Source organism: Macaca fascicularis, chromosome 7, assembly GCF_037993035.2.
Source record: "Macaca fascicularis isolate 582-1 chromosome 7, T2T-MFA8v1.1".
Taxonomy (NCBI): Eukaryota; Metazoa; Chordata; class Mammalia; order Primates; family Cercopithecidae; genus Macaca; species Macaca fascicularis.
In genome coordinates, this window is record NC_088381.1 from 102,441,414 (window position 1) to 102,449,015 (window position 7,602).

Here is a 7,602-nt window from a genome sequence, read left to right on the forward strand (position 1 = left end):
GAAGAAATTTCCCCACAGCTACTCTAACTGTCCAGGTGGTTAGCATCACACGGGATCCACATTTCAAATAACAGGAGAAAATCATTCTTAATCCTAGAATCCACACGTTCCTGAGCTTGCATTCAGTTAAGGAATGGCATCTTCAGATGTTCAGACCAGAAACCCTTAATCCATTGAAATCCGTACTCTAGGATTACGCTGTGGCCCACATCTGTAATCCCAGCACATTCGGAGGCCAGGGTGGGCAGATCACCTGAGGTCAGAAGTTCGAGATCATCTTGGCCAACATGGTGAAACCCCGTCTCTACTAAAAATACAAAAATTAGCCGGGTGTGGTGGCGTGCGCCTGTAATCCCAGCTACTCGGGAGGCTGAGGCAGGAGAACCACTTGAACTCGGGAGGCAGAGGTTGCAGTGAGCTAAGATTGTACCACTGCACTCCAGCCTGGGCAACAGAGCAAGACTCTGTCTCAAAAAAGAAAAAAAGAAATCCTTACTCTCCCTTACTTCTCATATCCAACCAAATCCTATGGCTTCTACAATTGATTGTCTTCCATACCTCTTTAATTAGTCAAATTTTTCCAATTCTCACAGCAATTACCATCAACTCTTGTCTAGACTTTTGCAATACTCTCCTGACTCTACTATTTTCCATCACTCTCTCCTATTTTACACACTGCTGCGAGTGTTCCTCCTGAAACACAGATATTGATGATTATGCTATTACCCTGTTCAGTAATCTTTACAAGCCCCCATGATTCAGTTCCTCAGCCTACAATTTCAAGCCTTCTACATTTGAATCCCTCTCTACTCTGCCAGGCCCTCCATCCTATTTTATTGAAGTGAAGCTCTGAAAACAATATTAAACTTAACTGATATTTTGGCTGGGCGCAGTGGCTCACACCTGTAATCCCAGCACTTTGGAAGGCCAAGGAGGGGTGGATCACCTGAGGTCAGGAGTTCAAGACTAGCCTGGCCAACATGGTGAAACCTCATCTCTACTAAAAATACAAAAATTAGCTGGGTGAGGTGGTGCGTGCCTGTAATCCCAGCTGCTAGGGAGGCCGAGGCAGGAAGATTGCTTGAACTCAGAAGGCAGAGATTTCAGTGAGCCGAGATCATGCCACCACACTCCAGACTGGGTGACAGAGTGAGACTGCATCTCAAAAAGAAAATAAATAAAAATTAAAAATTAAAAAACCACTCAACTGGTATTTTCATAAGAACTTCTAGCTTTCATTTTGTATGTAAGGAGAACTGAAGTATAGAGAGGTTAAGTTACTGCTCCAACAAAGGTTACTCTACAAAATGGGGGGTGAAAGGGACTTTATTTTTTGTCTTTTGTTTCTTGTTTCCCACTGCATTGCGGTGACTACTAAAGTAGTCTTTTTCACTGGGAGTCATGAGGCATCATGTGGCGTCATTGTAGAGTGATGAAGTGTCAGGAGGAATGTTCCAGTAATTTGCTACTGATTAAAAGTGCCACTATTTCCTATCGGTTTGGTTTTAGATTAAAGGTAATGTCTGTAAAGCTCTTCCTAGGTGGAGAGAAAGAAGTGGAGCTACAATAAATTAGAGGGATTTACATATAACTTATAGGAAGGCCAAGTGCATCCTTGTGGACAAAAGTTGAGAAGTGCCACAGAGAACCACCTGAAATGCCTCCTATCATTAACCAAGAGTTTTAAATTTCAACATTTAAATAAAGTCCAGCCTGGGCATGGTGACTCACCCCTGTAATCCTAGCACACTGGGAGGCTGAGGTGGGAGGATTGCTTGAGCCTGGGTGTTGAAGACCAGCCTGGGCAACATGGCAAAACCCTATCTCTACAAAAAAATACAAAAACTAGCCAGGCATGGTGGCACACACCTGTGGTTCCTGCTACTTGGGAGGCTGAGGTGAGAGGATCACTTGAGCCCAGGGAGGCTGAGGCTGCAGTGAACCATATCAAACTACTGCACTCCAGCCTGGGCAACAGAGTGAGACCCTAACTAAAAAAAAAGAAAAAAAAAAGTAAACAAAGTTCAGAAACATTGTAATTCCCAAATGCCAAAACTTTAAAATCATTAGTTATGAAAAAAAGAGGTATGATCTAAAGTACAAGTAACTCAACTAAAATTATCAACAAAGGCATGGTAATTACTGCAGCTATAATTCATAGCTGAAAACTCACATGAGTACAGAACCCAAGCTTGAAACAATAAACTTGATAATTAATACCAGAGCTTTCCTTTCTGAGCAAAGGTGTCCAGCTATATTTTGTGAATGATAAAAAGGAATTGTCAGTAACTGATTCTAACAACTGTCAAAAGGCCAAGTTATAGAAAGTAAGGAATTTCGGAAGAAAAGAAGTTAAGAAAAGTTTACATGACAGATTTTTCTGCTACTGATAAAATAAAGAAGACATTAAAGCTGAACCACTCTTCTAATATTTGTAAGCAAATAATCAATTTTTCATTTTGTTTTGATAGATTTCTATGAAATTATCTACTTCTATACAAATGTAATGAACTAGTTATGCTGAATTGCTGTCTGATTACTTAATAGATTTAGCTACACTAAAGTAAAATGTTATGATTGTGAATAGTAAATAGTGTTCTTCAAAAACAAATGTATTGGAAGATTTTAGAGAAGAGTAAAATTTTAGAGAATAATGAATGTTATTTTTAAATTTTAAAAATAAAAAATAGTATTTGCTTTGAACATTTTTGTCAAACAAAAATCAAGTTTTTTTCTAGAAAACAATTTTAATATAAAATGACAATTATTTCATTATAGAAGAAAAATGTTTAATTCCTTTCCTTTTATCATGTTCTGATCAAAGAAGATTTCACCAAAACATATTTTTGCCAATTTCTCACTTCCTCAAATTCTAGAAGATCCCTTTTTGTTTTGAATAACCTGTGGATCCTAATTTTTTCCTCCTACTCCACAGGAGTTATGCTACAACAAAATTCTCTATAGGAAGATTGCTGAACTCTGTTATTTCCAAGATGTACTGTATCAATCAGGATGCCTTTAGCTGCAAGTAACAGATAACACCAATTCAAATAAACTTAAGCAGTAAAGAAATTTATTATTTTACCACCACAACAACAACAACAAAAATCAAGAAACTAGCTGTTTCTGGGCATAGTACAACCTGTGGGTAATGGTGTCATCAAGGACCCAGATTTCTTCCAACTCTCCATTCTGCCACCTTCAGTAACAATCTCATTCCAAGGCTGCTTCTCTTCATGATCCAAGATGACTTCAGTATTTCTAGGTTTTACACCTTGACGTAACAACATCCACAAGCAGAAAAAACAAAAAAACAAACAAAAAAAAACCTGCCCAGGCTGGGCACCATGGTTCATGCCTGTAATCCCAGCACTTTGGGAGGCCAAGGTGGGTAGATCACGAGGTCAGGAGTTCAAGACCAGCCTGGGCAACATGGTGAAATCCTGTCTCTACTAAAAATTAGCTGGGTGTGGTGGTACATGCCTGTAATCTCAGCTACTCGAGAGGCTGAGGCAGGAGAATGGCTTGAACCCGGGAGGTGGAGGTTTTGGTGAGCCGAGATCGCGCCACTGCACTCCAGCCTGGGTGATAGAGTGAGAGAGACTCCGTCTCAAAAAAAAAACAAAAAACAAAAAACAAAAAACAAAAAACCCCAAAAACCTGCCCAGAAGCGACCCCTCCCTCTCATATACTTTTCGTATTTCATGGACTAGAAATGGGTCACATCCTTACTCTTAAACAATCCCTGGCAAGGGGACTGATATAATCATAATTGGCTTAGAGTCTAAGACTTCGCCCAATCAAGATTTACCCCTATGGCTGCACGCAGTGGCTCACGCCTGTAATCCTAGCTGCTTGGGAGGCTGAGGCAGGAGGATCACTTAAACCCAGGAGTTCGAGATCAGCCTGGGCTACAAAGTGAAACCATGTCTCTGCAAAAAATTAGCTGAGCATAATGGTGTGTGCCCGTAGTACCAGCTACTCAGGAGCCTGAGGTGGGAGGATCACCTGAGCCCAGGAGGTTGAGGCTGCAGTGAGCCTCGATCGCACCACTGCATTCCAGCCTGGGTGACAGAGTGAGACCTTGTAATATATTTAGCTACATGAAAGTAAAATCTTATGATTGCAAATAGTTAATAGTGTGTTTTAATAGTGTTTTAAATGAGTTTTAAGTGTTTTACTTAATAGTGTTTTAAATTTTTATTTATTTCAAAATAAATGTGTTATAAGTGTCTTACTTGTGTTTTAAATTTTTGTTATTTATTTATTTCAAAATAAATACAAAGTAGTAATAAAAATTTTTAAATAAAAAAATTGGCTGGGTGTGGTGGCTCACACCTGTAATCCTAGCACTTTGGGAGGCCAAGGCAAGCAGATTGCCTGAGTTCAGTAGTTCACGACCAGCCTGGGCAACACAGTGAAACCCCGTCTCTACTAAAAATACAAAAAATTAGCCAGGCATGGTGGCATGCACCTTTAGCCCCAGGTACTTGGGAGGCTGAGGCAGGAGAATTTCTGGAACCCGGGAGGCAGAGGTTACAGTGAGTCAAGATTGCGCCACTGCACTCCAGTCTGGACGACAGAGCAAGACTTCGTCTCAAAAAAAGGAAATAAAAAATTAATCAGGAGTGGTGATATGTGCCTGTAGTCCCAGTTGCTTAAGAAGATGAGGCAGGAGGATCCTTTGAGCTCATGAGTTTGAGATTATAGTGAGCTATGATCCTGCCACTGCACTCCAGCTGGGGGACAGAGTGAATGAAACCTGTCGCTTAAAAAAAAAAAAAAAAAGATTTACCTCTCGGCCTGCAACTGGCGTTAGCCTCCCCAAACCAAAAGAAGAATGTGAGCACCTGGATAAAACTGGAGTTGTGGGAAAGGAAAGGAGGGGAAAGGAATGTGAGGTAGAAATCCAACAATGTCTCTTATAAATACCAAAGAAACATTTTTAAGGCCAAAAAGAGGTCATGGTACAATAGCAATCAAAAAAGACATACTGGCCAGACACGGCGGCTCATGCCTGTAATCCCAGCACTTTGAGAGACCGAGGTGGGTAGATCAAGAGGTCAAGAGATGGAAACCATCCTGGCCAACATGGTGAAACACCATCTCTACTAAAAATACAAAACTTAGCTGGGCGTGGTAGCGCACATCTGTAGTCCCAGCTATTAGGGAGGCTGAGTCAGGAGAATCACTTGAACCCGGGAGGCAGAGGTTGCAGTGAGCCGAGATCGTGCCATTGCACTCCAGCCTGGTGACAAAGTGAGACTCCCTCCCCCACACAAAAGAAAAGACGTATTATCTGACACTGTCCAAATTTATTAGATGCAATAGATTTGATAAAATGAATAATTCATAATCCACTAGTTGGAGAAAATCAGTTTTCATGTTTTGGCAAATATCCTCTTAAATGTTTCCCATGCCTATGCCTCAGATAGTATTTTTCTGGCATAACCAAGATCAACATATATATTACTAAGTATATTTCTATTCTTCAGCATGAGTTTTCTTTTGTTTCGTTTTGTTTTGTTTTGAGATGGAGTCTGGCTCTGTTGCCAGGCTGGAGTGCACTGGCCCAATCTCAGCTCACTGCAAGCTCTGCCTCCCGGATTCAAGTGATTCTCCTGCTTCAGCCTCCCAAGTAGCTGGGACTACAGGCGCCTGCCACCAGGCCAGGCTAATTTTTTGCATTTTTAGTAGAGACGAGGTTTCACCGTGTTAGCCAGGATGGTCTCGATCTCCTGACCTCATGATCCGCCCACCTAGCCTCCCAAAGTGTTGGGATTACAGGCGTGAGCCACTGCGCCCGGCCAGCATGAGTGTTTGTTTATTTGTTTGTTTGTTTTTGAGATGGAGTCTTGCTCTGTCGCCCAGGCTGGAGTGCAATGGCAGAATCTCGGCTCATTGTAACCTCCGCCTGCTGGGTTCATACGATTCTCCCAACTCAGCCTATGGAGTAGCTGGGATTACAGGCACCTGGGATCATGCCTGGCTAATTTTTGTATTTTTTAAGTAGAAACAGGGTTTCATCATGTTGGCCAGGCTGGTCTTGAGTGCCTGACCTCAGGTGATCTGCCCGCCTCGGCCACCCAAAGTGCTGGAATTACAGGCATGAGCCACTGCGCCCCACCAAATATATATTTCTTGAAAGACTAGTGACTTTGAACTTTTGTTTGTTAATTTCATGGGGTTTTTTGTTTGTTTGTTTGTTTTTTGAGACGGAGTCTCGCTCTGTCACCCAGGCTGGAGTGTAGTGGCCGGATCTCAGTTCACTGCAACCTCCACCTCCCGGGTTCACGCCATTCTCCTGCCTCAGCCTCCCGAGTAGCTGGGACTACAGGCGCCCACCACCTCACCTGGCTAGTTTTTTGTATTTTTTAGTGGAGATGGGGTTTTGCCGTGTTAGCCAGGATGGTCTCGATCTCCTGACCTCGTGATCCGCCCATCTCGGCCTCCCAAAGTGCTGGGATTACAGGCTTGAGCCACCACGCCCGGCCAAATTCATGTTTGTTATTTCTTCTTTTATAAATTAACTATTTCTGTTCTTCTTTTTTTTTTTTTTTTGAGATGGAGTCTTGCTCTGTCACCCAGGCTGGAGTGCAGTGGTGCAATCTCGGCTCACTGCAAGCTCCACCTCCCAGGTTCACGCCATTCTTCTGCCTCAGCCTCCGAGTAGCTGGGACTACAGGTGCCCGCCACCATGCCCGGCTAATTTTTTGTGTTTTTAGTAGAGACAGGGTTTCACCGTGTTAGCCAGGATGGTTTCCATCTCCTGACCTTGTGATCCGCCCGTCTCGGCCTCTCAAAGTGCTGGGATTACAGGCCTGAGCCTCTGCGCCTGGCAACTATTTCTGTTCTTAGCCTATATATTTTACTGTTACTTTGTGAAATCTCTTTATATATTAAAGACAAAGGCCCTTTGGGCTGGGGGTGGTGGCTCATGCCTGTAATCCCAACACTTGGGAGGCTGAGATGGGAGGATCGCTTGAACCCAGGAGTTCCAGACCAGCCTGGGCAACATAATGAGACACCATCTATTTAAAAAAAAAAAAAAAAATTAGCTGGGTGTGGTGGTGCACACCTGTAGTCCCAGCTACTCAGGAGGCTGAGGTGGGAGGATCGCTTGAGCCCAGGAGGTCAAAGCTGCAGTGAGCTAAGATCCCACCACTGCACTCCAACCTGGGTGACAGGGCAAGACCTTGTCTTTTGTGAAAGAAAGGAAAGAAAGAAAGAAAGAAAGAAAGAAAGAAAGAAAGAAAGAAAGAAAGAAAGAAAGAAAGAAAGAAAGAAAGAAAGAAAGAAAGAAAGAAAGAAAGAAGGAAGGAAAGAAGGAAAGAAGGAAAGAAGGAAAGAAGGAAAGAAGGAAAGAAGGAAAGAAGGAAAGAAGGAAAGAAGGAAGGAAGGAAGGAAGGAAGGAAGGAAGGAAGGAGAGAGGGAGGGAGGGAGGGAGGGAAGAGGGAGAGAGAGGGAGAGAAAGAAAGAAAGAAAGAAAGAAAGAAAGAAAGAAAGAAAGAAAGAAAGAAAGAAAGAAAGAAAGAAAAGAAAGAAAGAAAGAAAGAAACCCTTTGTTAGGTATGATAACGCTATATTTTGTTTTAATTAATT